The sequence below is a fragment of the Geotrypetes seraphini genome, chromosome 10 (genome assembly GCF_902459505.1).
Source record: "Geotrypetes seraphini chromosome 10, aGeoSer1.1, whole genome shotgun sequence".
In the NCBI taxonomy this organism is placed as follows: domain Eukaryota; kingdom Metazoa; phylum Chordata; class Amphibia; order Gymnophiona; family Dermophiidae; genus Geotrypetes; species Geotrypetes seraphini.
Genome location: NC_047093.1, coordinates 123,764,750 through 123,782,838, shown reverse-complemented (window position 1 = coordinate 123,782,838; position 18,089 = coordinate 123,764,750). Strand labels below are relative to the sequence as shown.

Below are 18,089 nucleotides of genomic sequence, written 5' to 3'. Positions count from 1 at the left end.
GGAAATATAGGCCTGTGACACCCTAGTCCACCATGCCCAGCAGTCCGCTCCCATGGCGGCCCTTAGGTCAAAGACCAGTGCCCTATTTGAGTCTAGCCCTACCTGCGTATGTTCTGGTTCAGCAGGAACATGTCCAACTTTGTCTTGAATCCCTGGAGGTTGTTTTCCCCTATGACAGACTCCGGAAGAGCGTTCCAGTTTTCTACCACTCTCTGGGTGAAGAACTTGTGCCCTCTTGTTCTCTCTACCTTGGAGAGGGTGAACAACCTGTCTTTATCTACCAAGTCTATTCCCTTCAGTATCTTGAATGTTTCGATCATTGTCCTCTTAGTCTCCTCTTCTCAAGGGAGAAGAGACCCAGTTTCTCTAATCACTCACTCTACGGCAACTCCTCCAGCCCTTTTAACCATTTTAGTCGCTCTTCTCTGGACCCTTTCAAGTAGTACTGTGTCCTTCTTCATGTATGGCGACCAGTGCTGGACGCAGTATTCCAGGTGGGGTACAGCGCCATGATAACCTCCAATCTGTTTGTGATCCCCTTCTTAATCATTCCTAGCATTCTGTTCACCCTTTTCTGTTCTTGTTACAATCTACTAGGCAACACTTGGAAAAAAAAAATGAACAGGTAGTCAGGAACAAAGCAGTTTGATGAAATGCAATAGAAGGGAATGAACTGTGCTCAGCCGCTGAGGCGGTGTTGCAGGAAAGATTTATTAGGTGTGAAGGAGTGCGATGCCTCCCCAGGATTCATGGGATACAAGACGGCTAGATCACCCCTGCACATCTTCCCCGTTGACAAAGTACAAATTAACATGCTGTAATTCCTAGGATGTTTGGGTTTTCTTGCAAGCATTTCCATAGCATAAAATTATTACACTTAACAAGTGTATTATTATTTATGTAGACTTCATACTGGCAATCTTAGCACCATCTGTGTGAAATAAGAGAGGTGAGACTTCCTGCATCCCTTCTGTAAGCTGGATAGCTATTTCTTTCCCTTGGGCAGCTGTGTTAAATTACTAAATAAAGATTTACTTTTCCTCCAACAAACACATGAAAGAACAGTTTTAATCAAAGTAGGTAGGAGTTTACTGTAGCAACGAAAGGCACAGTTTCTGTGGTCATTAATTATGATTTTTTTTTTTTCATTCCCTCATACTTTCACAAATCTTTTATTAATTAATTATTAGCCCTTCTGAACCAATATTGTCTCTCAGCATAGCATTGTGGGCACTGGGGCCTGCAGGTAGATTAATGGTTATTGCATCCTGGGCTATAGTGTAAGTTTAACCTCAAAAGGGTTTTGCAGCTGCTTTCTTTCAGACCAATAATTTATGCCAGCTGCTGTGTTCCAACCTTTCCCTCCGGGTAAATTACTATGGATGGACCATATCCCTCACCTGTAGCACCAGGTTATACAAAGCACTCCCAGTACAAGGAATGCTTAAAAAGTCCATTTACGCTCTTGGCCCAACTTTCTTAGTTTGTGTGTTTACAAAGCCTCAGTTCTCGGATCAGAGTTTTAAAATGAAAATTGTACATAATTAAATACTTATTGAAAAGAGAATATAAAATGAATCCTTCAACCATGGAGTTCAGATATTTTGTGCAGTTTCTTCCAATGTACATGTCTATATGTGTTTTTCAATTGCATAATTTAAAAAGCATTATTGAAAATAAACTATTACACTGTTGCAAAATAGAGGCTTCCCAAAGCTGGTTTGTTTATTTTTTTTCAGTTTCTGCTCAAACCGAAACCGCTAAACGACTTTTAACCATAACTGAAACTGCAGTCGAAACTTGTCATCTGGTTGAATCCGAACCCAAAAACTAGTTTGTATGAATGCAAACCTATATGACTCACTGGGGATTGTCAGTTTGGCTGTCAGCCCTCTGGTAACCCACAGGAGATTGTTCCCAGGAACTGGCTGACAGCTGGGAGAACCATTAAAAAAACCTTCTCAACCAGTCTGGAATGTTTAGGTTCCCAAGTCAATGCAGATGTACTCAACAGAGACGTCTCTTCTCCAAGCTGAAGAGCCCTGTTTCAGTCTTTCCTCATACGAGAGTGCTCTAAGCTGAAAGGAGCGATAAAAATGGCTACGGACCTTTATGTGAAGAAAATCAATAAAAACAAGAGAAAAAGGAAGCCGATATGGTTCTCCAAACTAGTGGCGGAGAAAATAAAGGCAAAGGAGTTGGTGTTCATGAAATATAAAAAAAACCCAAGAAGAGGAGTGCAAAAAGGACTATAGGGTGAAACTGAAAGAAGCTAAGAGAGAGATACGTCTGGCAAAAGCACAGGCGGAAGAACAAATGGCTAAAAATGTAAAAAAGGGAGACAAAAATTTTTTCTGATATATTAGTGAAAGGAGGAAGATGAAAAATGGAATTGCTAAACTAAAAGATGCTGGGAAACGATATGTGGAAAGTGATGAGGAAAAAGCAAATGTGCTAAACAAATACTTCTGTTCTGTGTTCACAGAAGAAAATCCTGGAGAAGGACCGAGATTGTCTGGCAAAGTTACACGAGAAAATGGAGTAGATTCTGTGCCATTCACGGAGGAGAGTGTTTATGAACAACTTGAAAAACTGAAGGTGGACAAAGCGATGGGACCATTCGGGATCCATCCCAGGATACTAAGGGAGCTCAGAGAGGTTCTGGCGAGTCCTATTAAAGACTTGTTCAACAAATCTCTGGAGACGGGAGTGATTCCTGGGGATTGGAGGAGAGCGGATGTGGTCCCTATTCATAAAAGTGGTCACAGGGATGAAGCAGGAAACTACAGGCCGGTGAGCCTCACTTCAGTTGTTGGAAAAATAATGGAAGTGTTGCTGAAAGAAAGGATAGTGTATTTCCTTGAATCTAATGGGTTACAGGATCCGAGGCAACATGGCTTTACAAAAGGTAAATCGTGCCAAACGAACCTGATTGAATTTTTTGATTGGGTGACCAGAGAGCTGGATCGAGGACATATGCTAGATGTAATTTACTTGGATTTCAGCAAAGCCTTTGATACAGTTCCTCATAGGAGGCTGTTGAACAAACTTGAAGGGCTAAAGTTAGGACCTAATGTGGTGAACTGGGTTAGAAACTGGCTGTCGGACAGACGCCAGAGGGTGGTGGTTAATGGAAGTCGCTCGGAGGAAGGAAAGGTGAGTAGTGGAGTCCTTCAGGGTTCGGTGCTGGGGCCGATCCTGTTCAATATGTTTGTGAGTGACATTTCTGAAGGGTTAGAAGGAAAAGTGTGCCTTTTTGCAGATGATACCAAGATTTGTAACAGAGTAGACACCGAAGAGGGAGTGGAAAATATAAAAAAGGATCTGCAAAAGTTAGAGGAATGGTCTAATGCCTGGCAACTAAAATTCAATGCAAAGAAATGCAGAGGAATGCATTTGGGGATTAATAATCGGAAGGAACCGTATATGCTGGGAGGAGAGAAGCTGATCTGCACGGACGGGGAGAGGGACCTTGGGGTGATAGTGTCCGAAGATCTAAAGGCGAAAAAACAGTGTGATAAGGCAGTGGCTGCTGCCAGAAGGATGATGGGCTGTATAAAGAGAGGCGTAGCCAGTAGAAGGAAGAAGGTGTTGATGCCCCTGTACAGGTCATTGGTAAGGCCCCACTTGGAGTATTGTGTTCAGTTTTGGAGACCGTATCTGGCGAAGGACATAAGAAGACTTGAAGCGGTCCAGAGGAGGGCGACGAAAATGTTAGGAGGCTTGCGCCAGAAGACGTATGAGGAGAGACTGGAAGCCCTGAATATGTATACCCTAGAGGAAAGGAGGGACAGGGGAGATATGATTCAGATGTTCAAATACTTAAAGGGTATTAACGTAGAACAAAATCTTTTCCAGAGAAAGGAAAATGGTAAAACCAGAGGACATAATTTGAGGTTGAGGGGTGGTAGATTCAGGGGCAATGTTAGGAAATTCTACTTTACGGAGAAGGTGGTGGATGCCTGGAATACGCTCCCGAGAGAGGTGGTGGAGAGTAAAACTGTGACTGAGTTCAAAGAAGCGTGGGATGAACACAGAGGATTTAGAATCAGAAAATAATATTAAATATTGAACTAGGCCAGTTACTGGGCAGACTTGCACGGTCTGTGTCTGTGTATGGCCGTTTGGGGGAGGATGGGCTTGGTAGGGCTTCAGTGGCTGGGAGGGTGTAAATGGGCTGGAGTAGGTTTTAACGGAGATTTCGGCAGTTGGAAACAAACACAGTACCAGGTAGAGCTTTGGATTCTTGCCTAGAAATAGCTAAGAAGAAAAAATTTAAAAAATTTAAATTGAATCAGGTTGGGCAGACTGGATGGACCATTCGGGTCTTTATCTGCCGTCATCTACTATGTTACTATGATGGTAAAAGAATGGCACCATTGCTCTTTCTCCGTAAATTTAAACACACCCTGGCTCCATTAGCCAACGCTAGACTCAAACGTCAACATCTGACATCAGAATGTGTGTCAACAAACTTTATTTAATAATATAGTGGTTTATTAGATGACATCAAAAAAGTATAAGCCCCCTTAAACAAGAGTGGCCCATTCTAATTCATTGTTCAACCCATAAGGGGTAACTGTGTTAAGTCGATAGATCCAGCGTTGTTCTAAATAGTTTAGCCTCCCCTCCCAGTTGCCCTCCATTTTCCCAGCTTCCAAGCATGAGCGTGGACATGCGTAAGAGGGGTTGCATAAAACTGTACAGCTTTTCCATTTTAAAGGTACAGATTGATGCCTTTTATTGGGAAATGTCTGCCAGAAAAAAATGACTGTAGATATGTGTAAGATACAGATCTAGTCTGTCTTACTCTTTATTCATTCCGTTGTACGCCTCACTTCCTTAGGCAACACGAGAAGGAAGGAACTGCAAATTCCTGCATGCAGTGGTAGAGAATCAGATCTAAACCTAATGGTTCTGAAATACACTTCTCCCTCCGTATTCGCGGGGGATAGGGGCAGAGCCGGCCCGCAAATATTAAAAAACCGTGAATAATTTTCAGGCCGGTTCTGCCCCTAACCCTCGCTTCCCCGGGCTATTTTAAGCCCTGAAAGCCCCCCTTAAGCCTTACCTGGTGGTCTAGTGGGTTTTCGGGGCAGGAGCGATCTTCCCATGCTCCTGCCCCAATGCAGATCGCTCACAGGAAATGGCTGCCTTGAGCTCCTGTAGTCTCTCGAGCCATTTCCTTTGAGCGATCTACAGGGGCAGGAGCATGGGAAGATCGCTCCTGCCCCGAAAACCCGCTAGACCACCAGGTAAGGTTTTTTTTTTTTTTTTGGGGGGGGGGGGGGCTTACAGGGTTTAAAATAGCCTGAAAAATGAAAATGTATTTTATGATTTAAAACCATGAATATGCGAATCCGTAGATACGGAATTTGCAAATACGGAGGGGGAAGTGTAGTTCACAGTGTAGGAAAAGTGGGCAAGTCCAGAGCTTCTGTCCCAGTTGACTGTAGCATAATGCAATAAATCAGGATGTCATCTGATAAAACAATGCCAAAGACAATCAGAAAGACTCGCAGATCATGCACAAAACATATCACAGGTTTCATCATTAGTAAAGCTAAAAGCAGTTGTGTTCCAAATGCACTGAAATCTGACTTAAGAACTGAAGGAAGGATTACATTACATTAAATGACATTACAAGGCTATATTGCAACAAGCAGGGTTTGGGTTTGTGCCTGTGTCCACACAACCAGACACAAACACAAGCACCATAAATCAAAACCTACTGACTTAAAAAGAAAATATATATTTATATAGCTACATCCTGTTACTTTAGAGCAGGGGTCTCAAAGTCCCTCCTTGAGGGCCGTAATCCAGTCGGGTTTTCAGGATTTCCCCAATGAATATGTATGAGATCTATGCGCATGCACTGCTTTCAATGCATATTCATTGGGGAAATCCTGAAAACCCGACTGGACTGCGGCCCTCGAGGAGGGACTTTGAGATCCCTACTTTAGAGGGACAGGTATACAAAGAACAATCTCTATTTAAGAAGCAAAAGGTCTAAGATTGGCTTGTGACGGCCATGCTCCAAACAGAATCCTCAAATGTCCTTCTTGAGACAGGTAACAAAGTCTGGTCACAGCTAGATCTCAGAACAAGACTCTTAGGTGTTCAGCCAAGCAGAGTGTCTAATAGTTGTAGTCAAGGTGCATACAGGAAACACCTCTTGCTTCTTCTCCCCTGGCCTTGTCTCTTATACTTCCTGACAGCTGTTTCCCTGACTCCTCCTTCCCATGCCACTTCCCTTTCATGAGGAGCTCCTTATTATAAGGTGGTTCTGACATTGTGAGGGAGTATCTAGCAGGGGGAATGATAACATCTTATAGACTCCCTCACAAAGGCTTATATTCTGCGGGTTCATAGATAACGGCGCAAAAGACAAAGGCGTGCCCAGACAATTGAGCGCAGCGCGGAGGCGCGCGCCGCTCAAAATTACTGTTTTTAGGGGCTCCGACGGGGGGCTTTGTTGGGGAACCCCCCACTTTACTTAATAGACGTCGCGACGGCGTTATGGGGGGTTTGGGGGGTTGTAACCCTCCACATTTTACTGTAAACTTAACTTTTTCCCTAAAAACAGGGAAAAAGTGAAGTTTTCAGTAAAATGTGGGGGGTTACAACCCCCCCCACAACGCCCCCACAACGCGGCGCGATCTCCCCCCCCCCCCCCGTCAGAGCCCTAAAAACAGTAATTTTAAGTGGCGCTCGCCTCCGCGCTGTGCTCAATTGTCTGGGCGTGCCTTTGTCCCGGCACGCTTTTGACCTGACACCATTCTGCGAATGCCTGTCCAGTTTGACACACATAACATCTTGTTTCATTACCTGTCCCTTTTTATTTGTTTTTGAGGTGTATTTAAGCCATTTTTTTCTCCTCCCTTTTTAAATGTATTATTTTATTGCAATCAGTACTAATTGTCTTGTTTTTTGATTTTTATCTTAAACTATTTTTTAACCAAATGTAAATCGCATTGGATTTGGATTTTGCGATTAAATCAAACATATTAAATAAACTTGAAACTTGATTAAGGCATATGGGACAAACTCACAGATACAAATTTCAAGTCACAATAATTAAAACATAATTATTCTTAACACACAAGAATCCAGAAACAATTTCTTTCTAAAAAATTAAAAAATTGCTCCCATATCTAATGGATACTTATGAAATGCATCATATTAGCATTTAATAAGGGGAAGAAAACAAAAAAAAAGCTGCAGAAGAGATTAAGGCCTCCGTTTACAAAACTGCAATAGCAGTTTTTAGCACAGGGAGCCGCGCTGAATGGCCCACGCTGCTCCCGATGCTCATTGAGTTCCTATGAGCGTTGGGAGCAGCGCAGCTCATTCAGCGCAGCTCCCTGTGCTAGAAACTGCTATTCTAGTTTCGTAAAAGAGGGGGTTATGGTTAAAAGAAGCTATTATAACCGAGGAACATGTTTTTAAAGCTGAAAAATAATATGAAATGAAAGAAATAGAAAATGACATATAGTAAATCCTTGCACAATAGATGCAAGGTATTGATAAAATAGCTTGTTATAGAGCAGTGGTCTCAAACTCAAACCCTTTGCAGGGCCACATTAAAGAAATGACAATTTTGCATGAGGTAAAAGAAACTTTTTATAGTTTATAAATCTTTCCTTTTGGCTAAGTCTTAATAATAATATTATAATTTATACCTAAAGAGACATATGACCAAGAAACTTTTATTTTACTTTTGTGATTATGATAAACATACTGAGGGCCTCAAAATAGTACCTGGCGGGCCGCATGTGGCCCCCGGGCCGCGTGTTTGAGACCACTGGTCTAGAGGCAAAAATTTATAATCAAAATGTTTTCAGGTGCATTCAGAGCAAGAAGCCTGTTGGACTGATGACTGGACAATTAGGTGATCAAGAGGCAAAAGGAAGCTCAGGGAGGACAAAATGAATGTTTTATCAAGGAAGAAGTATGACCGATTCCTATGCTAGACATGATTTTAATGATAACAAGTTGGAGGAACTAAAAGAAATCTTTGTGAACCTGGAAGGCTCATTATAATTTATAAGGTGGATAATGGAATTGCAACGTTTTATTGAAAGCTTAGAGCACGGCATCGCTAACATAACCAGCAACAGATAAATTGGCTTCTTTGCATAAACAATATCAGGAAACCACATACTTTGTTGTTTTGATAATTAAAGAACCTAGAGAAAATAGGAGCATTAACATTTTTTCCTGTGTGCAAAAGCAAATTAATTTTAATGAAGGTTCATTCGTTTTCAGGTTTCATTGTATGCTGAATTAATTGAGTTTACCAAGATGTATGATTATATCAATGGAGAGGGTACAAGTGAGGCTAGGTTTGCTTTAACTGTGGAACACAATGTTCAGAGCTCTGAATGGCACAATCGCATTTATGTAGCCTTCTTCAAGGCTAGGACCGGGGGCAAATGGTGGCCCTTGGAGACCTCTGGGCCAGCCCTGGTCATCATTCTGGCTTTTATTTTCTCCTACTCTCTGCCCAGGCAATTTAATAATGTACACAAAGGTTGTTCACCCTCTCCAAGGTAGAGAGAACGAGAGGGCACTCTCTAAAATTGAAAGAGGATAGATTCCGTACAAACGTAAGGAAGTTCTTCTTCACCCAGAGAGTGGTAGAAAACTGGAACGCTCTTCCGGAGGCTGTTATAGGAGAAAACACACTTCAGGGATTCAAGACAAAGTTAGACAAGTTCCTGCTGAACCAGAACGTAGACAGGTAGGGCTGGTCTCAGGGCACTGGTCTTTGACCTAAGGGCAGCTGCGGGAGCGGACTGCTGAGCACGATGGACCTCTGGTCTGACCCAGCAGCGGCAATACTTATGTTCATAAAATAAAAATGTTGAACAGTAGGTGGGATAGGCAGGAACATTGAGGAATCCCTGTAGCCACTTCAAATTCAAAATATAGTTAGAAAACCCTAGTTTTGGAATTCCAGAAAGATGCATTGTTTCCTCCATTGACTCAAATAGAAATAAATTAATTTGTGACCGAATAATGCATGAAACGAGTACATAAGGAAATGCATCTAAAAATGTACCCATTCCTTACATATACAAATGGTTTTTTAATGCGGTTTTTATGCCTTGAGCATTTAGCACCCCAGGCCACTGTAGAAACCTCTACTGTGGCTTATTAAAAGAGGGGGGGGGGTGGAGGGTAAGAACAGATAGGCACACCACGCCCCCTAACTTTAGGCGTCTTATAGAATCTGGTCCTTAGCTCCCATAGGTTTGCAGAATGTGCTTTAATTTACTCTACCATTTCCTAAAAAGCACATGGAAAGAGTTACAAGTACGAGCTTTTCCGAGTTTCCATGCAGGAAATGGCTTCCATCTGATCAAAATTCAGGCCCATTGCCACAGCTATCCATTAGCCACTGTGAGTTGAGTTTAACAACCTGTGTTTTTTTACACATGACTAGCTATTTGCAGTATAAAAATAATCACAGGTAGAATGGGATTTGCATCAAATGATTTTTTAGCCTGCATGAAGAGTGAAAGGAACAGACTGTAACATTAAGAGAAAATACTTCTATCAGGGCAGCAATGGATTGATTCTGTAGGTTTCCGAAAGAATCATGCGCTCAAGCTTTAGAGTCATTACCCAATGAACTGCCACCAGCTCTACATGGTAGATTAGCTTATAAATGTCTGTGCAGGAGCTCTAAGGACTCTACTTCAAACGTGTCACATCTTTTATTGGTATAAATGTAGTCACTTTCTCTTCTGGCGTTCCTTCATCTCGCTGAATACACAGACACAATTTGTGACTAATCTCCCCAGGATGTTGCTCAATCTTATCTAAACGATAGTCTGACTTAAAATATATATTGTTTCTATCCTCAAGAAATCCCGTGCCTATCTCTCCGGTTTCCTGATTTGAAGCTTGATTCTTTTCCATGGCTACCTCCAATGAATGATGATATGCTTGAAATATTGCATTTTCTGTATGTTGATTTTTTTTTTTTTTTTTTCTTCTCAGCAGTTCTTTCCTTTTCCTCTCAGTGTTTTGCTCTGGTCTCCTTTGGACTACGAGTCAGCGCCATGAGAGTTTACTCACAAATACTCTCTAACATAGCCAAAGGCTGTCACTGAAATAATTATACTATCATCACATATGTTCCAATTGTAGCTTTGTGGTTGGCTCACGGTAAATATAATGACTGGAATTTTTGAATGATCGAGATATGCAAAGATAGAGTCTTGGAGAACAGAGATTCAGTTCCCCCCAGATTCACTGAACGTATGTCATTAATATTAAAATCAGCCCACCATCCCTTTGCGATGCGCAAAATATAGCGATTACTTCTAATAACCCGAAAAAAATACTCTTTCTTCGCTGCATAAGCAGTCTAAATAATTGATAATTTAAAGATAGTGAAAAAACCTATCTTTACTGATGATTGGGAACACGGGCCATGTACCTTGTGGCAAGTGCAAAGTATATCCTCATAGTGCATCATTTCAACAGATGCAAGTACCCGAGTGGGTCCGTAAGAAGAGTTGTGGGATGGCTACTGATTGTGGTGTGGTTTATGTTATCCAGTGTCCGTGCAATGTACTCTACGTGGGTCAAACTATGAGAAGCATTTGAGCACGAATCACTGAGCACATTAGCAGAATTAATACTCAATATTAATATTGGAATACTGCGTCCAACATTGGTCTCCCTACCTAAAGAAGGATATAAAACTGCTGGAGAGGGTGCAGAGACGAGCAACAAAACTGGTGAAGGGTATGGAGAAACTGGAATACGAGGACAGACTTATAACACTAGGATTGTTCTCCCTTGAGAAAAGGAGACTGCGTGGGGATATGATCGAGACCTTCAAAATACTGAAAGGAATCGACAAAATAGAGCAGAGAAGATTATTTACATTGTCCAATTTGACACGGACTAGAGGACATGTAATGAAGCTAAGGGGGGACAGGTTCAGGACTAATGTCAGGAGGTTCTGCTTCACTCAGAGAGTGGTTGACGCCTGGAATGCCCTCCCAGAGGAGATTATTGCGGAATCGACCGTCCTAGGCTTCAAGAGCAAACTAGATGCATATCTCCTTAAGAGAGGCATATAAGGATATGGTGGACTATAAATTACGCCAGGTGTACACCTGGCAGGGCCTCCGCGTGTGCGGATCGCCGGACTTGATGGACCGAAGGTCTGATCCGGAGATGGCAGTTCTTATGTTCTTATGTTCTTATGTTCAAGTACTTGAAGCTCCCCTGGTTCAACATTTGGTGGATCAGCATCATACAACAGCATCACTAAAATTCTCTATTTTAGAAGTCGCTGCTCTTTCTCGTGGGGGCAATTTAGTAGCGCGTTTGCATGTGAGGGAATAGAGTTGGATTTGTAATTTGGGCACATTACAGCCAGGAGGATTAAACAGCGAGATTGAGTGGTGAGCTTTTTTGCAGTAATCACATCTTTTATTTTCAGCCCTCGGTCTAATGTTTTAAGCTTCTTTTTCCGTTCTTTCTGTGTCCCGGTTGGTAGTTTCATTGACAGCTGCGTCGGCATCACGTTTTTGATGTCGTGATGTCAGACGGTCAGCTGGTATTTAAATCGTAGTCGCGGCATTTTTTGCCGTTTAGAATGCAGTGAAAGCAGCCTGCATTTTTTTAAGAAGCGTTTCAGATTTTTTGTGGTGGGTACCCTCGGTTTAGCCATTTGAACTTTACAATTATGAAGTTTTATTAAGCTGTTGCAGTATATTAAAAAGTTGATTGGTTTCATTTGTGTTTGCAGAGAAAGATGCCACCTTTTAAACGTTTGAATCTTGCATATCGGTTCCCTGACGCAGGAACGAAATGGGCCACGTCGGAACCTTCAGTAAAGATAAGTTTTTTTCACTATCTTTAAGTTATCAATTATTTAGACTGCTTATGCAGTGAAGAAAGAGTATTTTTTCAAGTGAGTCCAACTACGAAACCGCGCTAGCGGTTTTGAGTGCAGAGAACCGCGCTGAATGGCCCGCACTGCTCCCAACGCTCATTGAGTTCCTATGAGCGTCGGGAGCAGCGGGGACCATTCGGCACACTTCTCAGCGCAGTTTCGTAGAAGAGGGGGGTGTTTACAGAGCCCCTGTTTTGCGTAGGTTTTTTTCTCCACCATATTATTTTCACTACGTTCCACTTTAACAAGAATAAGATATATGTTTGCGACTGGTGAATTTAATATCCTGATTTCTTTTTTTTTGTGTGAGGTAGTTGAAACCACCCATTATTATACTGTTGTCCAATTTATCCGTTTTCCTCATTTCTGTAAACATTTCTTCATCTGGTCGGTTCATTCTGTCCTGGTGGATAGTAAAACAGTGTTGTCAGTATACTCCCTCCCTTCACACATGGCATTTCTATCTATAAAAATTCCATGCCACTACGTTTCGTGTAGAATATTTATTTTGTTTTACTCATTACCCTCTTTAACATATAACACAATCTCCCATCCAATTTGATCCGCTCTCTTATTATGATATAATTTGCATCCTGATAACACAGTGTTCCATTGATTGTCTTCCATCCACAAGGTCTCTGAGTTGCAAAAGTCTGGAACCACTTATGAATTTTGCATTCTTTCAACATTCTGACCTTTTTTTAAAAAATATTTTGCTGACCCAATAGATTTATCTGTGTACCACATTATCTACTATAATAAAACCCTAAGCGCGCATGCGCACTCTTACCTGCATGATCCATGATCCCTGATCTGTGATCAGTAGGTCTGTGGCCGGCAGGAGTGCGCATGCACGCATACAACGGTCCACTTCATGCCCGGCGTGGCTCCCCCCTCACTCACTGTAAGTTAGTTCGTCGTCGGCGCACTCCCCCACTCCCAGCACACCCCTCCTCGGCGCACCCGAACTCCCGTTGACCCTCCCATCTGACCCTCCCACCGCGAGACAACCAAAAACCTCCCGGATCCAGCAGTGTACGCAGCACTCTAAACACACTGCTTTGCAGCCTTCTACTGCCCTGATTTCCTCTGCCAGGTCCCTGATGACATTGAAACAGAGACTCGGCAGAGGAAATCATGGACAGTAGAAGGCTGCGAAGCAGCGTGTTTACAGTACTGCGGATGCTGCTGGAGTCGGGAGGTTTTTGGTCGTCTCACGGTGGGAGGGCCAGTGGGGTCGGCTACACGACAGAGGTAGTGGCGGAGGGGGGGGGGTCGAGGTAGATTAGCCCTCTGGTAGTGTATATTCTGGCAGGTAGAGCAATGTACGAGCCAGTAGTGTTAATTTGTTTATTCTTCTAGCACCCGTTAATGTAACAGACTAAAACACTAGTAAGGGATATATATGGCTATTAAAATCAATTTTTTATTCTAGCTTGGCCTTAAATTTATGAGTTTAAGTTGCCATGTTAATTGTTTTTTCTGCATAAATCGAGTAATGAGTTTTGCTGGCCAAGAAAGTACATACGAGCGTCATCTATTCTCCATATTGATGTAGGTAGTCTTGAAGAAGGCCGTTTTGTATGTCAATGATGACTCAGTATTTTGTGGACCACCCTCTGTTCTTGATCACCTGTCTGCATGAGATGATCTTGGATGATGATGTAATTCCAGACTGTAATGAGTGGCTCAAACAAATCAGGTTCTGATGTCAGATATCTCTTGGACATCTCCCAAGCCACTTTGTGCCACAAGGTCTTGATCATATTCAGATCCAGAGATTGGGCAGACCAATCGACTAACCTTGATGTTCTGATGGTTCCAGTTGATCACCTGTTTGGAGCGATAGCACGGTATGTTGTCATCTTCAAACAGGAACGGGTCTGGAAACAGCTGCTGAGCTGATGGAATCATGCACTTTTGCAGTATTGAGATGTACTTGGTCCTGTTGACCATTCCATCGATGATGTGCAGAAGTCCGAAACCACTAACAAACATGCAGCCCCATACCATGACATTCAAAGTATGTTTCACAATGAGGTTGAGACCCTTAGGATTTAACTCCTCTCCAGAAAACCTCCTCACATAGTTACCAAACAGGCAGAAGGTACTTTTGTCACTGAAAAACACTTTTTCTTACATTTTACATGTCCAGCTTGAGTGCTTCTGCACCCACTTGATCTGGTTGTGCCTTTGGACATCAGTCATCAATGGCTTGTTACATGCTTTGTAGCCCCTTACACCAAACTGCAGGCACCAACAACAAATTATTGATGGGTATGACACTGACACTCATTTGACCATTCACGCAAGTAGCTGAGATGAGGTCTACCTGTGATTGGTCAATGGAATGTGTCAAAGTGCTTAGTCTTTGCTTGATGTTGATGCACATGGATGACCTAACCGAGGCTGGTCTGCCTCTGAACACATTGCATTTTTCTTTTGTGCAATCTTTACTACCACACTGTGACTGCAGTCGATTTTGTTGACTATCTGGTGGCACAAAATTCCTTCCTCGCTCATCACTGACATACGAACATGCTCCTCCAATGACAGGTTCCAAGTCTTGTTCATGGTTGATGCAGAAAGTGTCTGAAACCCTAAAGCCTGTGCTTTTTATAGCTGCCCTGTTACCTAGATATCTGGACTGTGATTGGCTGACAAAAGCAGCACCCTAATTGGTCAGAAATAATGTGTGCTGACTGGACAGTCTTGATCTAGTTTTGAAGCATGATCTGTAAAAGATATGGTAGCTATGATCCAGTATCAACAAAATTGTAAAATTAGAAACAAATGATTTTAAAAAGTTTAATAGTTAAATGTATCCCTTACAAATCTATTGGGTCAACAAATATCCTATATAATAAAACCCTAGCCGCACATGTGCACTCTTAACTGCGTGCTTCCATGATCTGTAGGTCTGTGGCCACAGGAGTGCGCATGTGCAAGTCCCCAGCCTTACTTCTTCCCAGCACCTACCTACACTCACCGACAGGACTGGCCACCAGCGCTGGACTCCCTGCTCTCCACAATATTCGGCTCCTCTCATCATCCGCTCCAGCGTCGGAGAAGACTTCCGACGCTGGCGGGGATCGAGAGGAGCCGTGGCAACATCTCGCAGAAAGGGAAGCGCCGACAAAACACTCCAGCCGCTATGTTCTTCGCGGTCCCGACTCCAAACTGCCGATTCCAGCAGCGTGACCAGCACTCTACACACGCTGCTTCGAGGCCTTCTACTGCCCTGATTTGCTCTGCCGCGTCTCTGATGATGTCATCAGGGACGTGCCAGAGTAAATCAGGGCAGTAGAAGGCCCCGAAGCAGCATGTGTAGAGTGCTGCACACGCTGCTGGAATCGGCAGGTTTGTCGGGACCGCGGGAAGGGAATGCTGCTGCTGTGGCTTCTGTACAGGGAAGTGGGGGGGATCAAAATGCTGCTGTACAGGGAAGTAGGGTGGGGGAAAATGCTGCTGCACAGGGACATTGAGGGGAAAGGAATGCTGCTGTGGCTGCTGCACAGGGAAGTGAGGGGGGAAAGAAAGACAGACAGCAGGAGGAAGGCAGACAGAAAGAAAAGAAGAAAGACATAGGGGCAGGGAGAGACACAGAAAGACAGACAGACAAAGGGGGCCAGGGAGAGAGACAGGCAGAAACAAAGTGGGAGGGATAGAGAGACAGAAATAAAGAAAGACAGACAGACATATATTCTAGCACCCATTAATGTAACTGGCTAAAATACTAGTATTAAAATAAAAGGTCAGAAAGTTTAAAGAATGTAAAATTCACAAGTGGTTCCAGACTTTTGCACAATACACATCACTGTATTTAACTCTCCTGTCTTACTTTTTAGGCTTCTAGCATTTGTATACAGACACTTCAAATTGTGTTTTTCATTGTATCTCCAGGCTGCTTAGAGGTTGATAGGGATAATTTACATCCTTTACTCTTTTTGTCCCCTTAAAGACTCCTGGTTTCCTTTCACCATTGTTAAAACCTCTCTATTAGGATTTCCTAAATGTCCTGTTTCAATAGTATCATTCAGGCAAGCACATGCTATGGCCACTTTTTTATGTTGAAACAATTTTTTATTGATGACAACAACCGAGTCAAACAATACAAGATATCAAAATATAAAAATAATCCAGCAAAGTAAGCATATACTACAAGTCATCAAAATATTTCCTGTGTAGTAACAGAGAAATTCGAGGAATGACAGAAACCCCCTTCCCTCCCCCCAAAACAGCAAGTACTGTGGCCACTTTTAATCACAGCTTAGTAAAAGGACTAATAATATCTATAGTAATTGTTTTGAGTTTGGCCTCTTCCATTATTAAAAACAAAAATAAATCATAGAGGCCAAAAATTACCTTATTGAAATTTTGCTTCTACGTCATAGTGCAAAACTATAGCAGCACCTACCCCCACCTCGCTCCCCATTTAATGTATATGACAAGGTCATTTGTTTTATAATTTAAGGTCTCCTTTTACAAAGCTGCACTACTAATTAGTGGGAATAGAATGAGCTTCTTCATATTCAGTGTACCACTAATTGGTAGAAAAGTTCTCAGCCCAATGAACAACTTCCTAAATTCTAAGCGATATTTTGCTAGTGTAGCTGAAAAGAGAGTTATCTTATTTCATTAAGTGCCAATTTGCAGAAATAAAATTCTGAGTTTTGACATTGTTTCAGACCATTGATTGAACCATATCCACGTCATTCTCCACTTGGTTGGGCTGAGAACTTTTCAGCGTCCCTTCATAGTGTGAAGACTTTCAGAGCTGAGATTGTGATGTCATAATGCCTCATTCCACCAATAAGAGTCAACCTCATCAGCGATACCACAATGGTTTGATTGTCCTATACTTGGCTCACTTTTATTACATACGAGGGGGTGCTGAAAAGTTCTGAGCCCAAGCAACCAGCGTTATTTTGCCATTGTAGCTGGAAAGAGCGTTATCTTATTTCGTTAATTTGCAGAAACAAAATTCTGAGTTTTGACATTGTTTCAGACCATTGACTGAACCATATCCACGTCGTTCTCTTCTTGGCTGGGCTGAGAACTTTTCAACAGCCCCTGGTATATAGGTCAAAACGATGGAACATTTTGTCCAAAGGACTAAAGAGGAAGAAATACCCTGTTCACAGGAGGCCTATAGCATGTAATGGGTTTCAAGCTTACCTTCACAAAAACTATTTTTTCATTTCACTTTAATTGTTAAGAACTGCTGTGCTACAGCATACATCTAAGTCTATCAATACTTTTATTCATGACATTGAAGAAAAGCAAGTTCCCTGGGAGTTAGGGCAAACTGTAATTGCATTCCTTGATCCTTTAATCTGGAGTGTAAATCAACTATAAGGTCACGGCACACCAAAACTCCAAGTCCCAAGTTCTGTAATAAAGTGTACAGTGTATCATTATTATTTAACTTGAAATAGTCAGGAACACAGAGCACTAAATCACCAGCTTAAGTTGCCTGGTGTAGCAGAATGAATACTTCCCTAGTCTCAAGATTACGGACTTTTTCTGAAAATAACAATGACTTTTTATAAGGGATTAAAGTATTCCATAAATACCCAATGTCAATGCAATAACCTTGTGTCTTTTGTATTGGACCCTGATAACGATTTGTTACGAAATCTTTTTTTTTTCTCTAGTTACTTATGCTCATTGTCAGATTTCAGAATAAACCTAGTCATCTTAATTGTCTTTGGGGCCCTTTTACAAAACTGAGGTAAGCACTAACCCCCAAATTCTATAAATAGAAACAGAAAAATGACGGCAGAAAAGGGCCATAGCCCATCAAGTCTGTCCACACTAAAAATCCACCTCCCAGATATCCTATATCTCGTCAAGTCTCCCCTACTTTTACCCTCTTAGAGATCCCATATGCGCATCCCATTTATTCTTAAAATCTGGCACGCTGCCGGCCTTGACCACCTGCACAGGAAGTCTATTCCAGTGATCAACCACCCTTTCAGTAAAAAAGAATTTCCTGGTGTCCCCGTGCAGTTTCCCGCCCCTGATTTTCCACAGATGCCCCCTTGTTGTCGCTGGACCCTTGAAAAAGAAGATATCTTCTTCCACCTCGATGCGGCCCGTGAGATACTTGAATGTCTCGATCATGTCACCCCTCTCTCTGCGTTCCTCGAGTGAGTATAGCTTT

General features: G+C 42.3%; 1 long non-coding RNA gene across 2 annotated transcripts in view; it reads right to left on the bottom strand.

The window, feature by feature from the left end:
- The window catches only part of LOC117368202, a 95,329-nt gene that overhangs the window by 10,590 nt on the left and 66,650 nt on the right, over nucleotides 1–18,089 (bottom strand). The window contains exon 3 of one of the 2 annotated variants that reach the window (XR_004540920.1): nucleotides 12,142–12,326. The exons of the other annotated variant lie outside the window; for it this stretch is intronic. This is a non-coding gene — a long non-coding RNA (uncharacterized LOC117368202). Of the gene's footprint in view, nucleotides 1–12,141; nucleotides 12,327–18,089 lie in introns of those variants that run through there. 2 annotated transcript variants of the gene reach the window in all.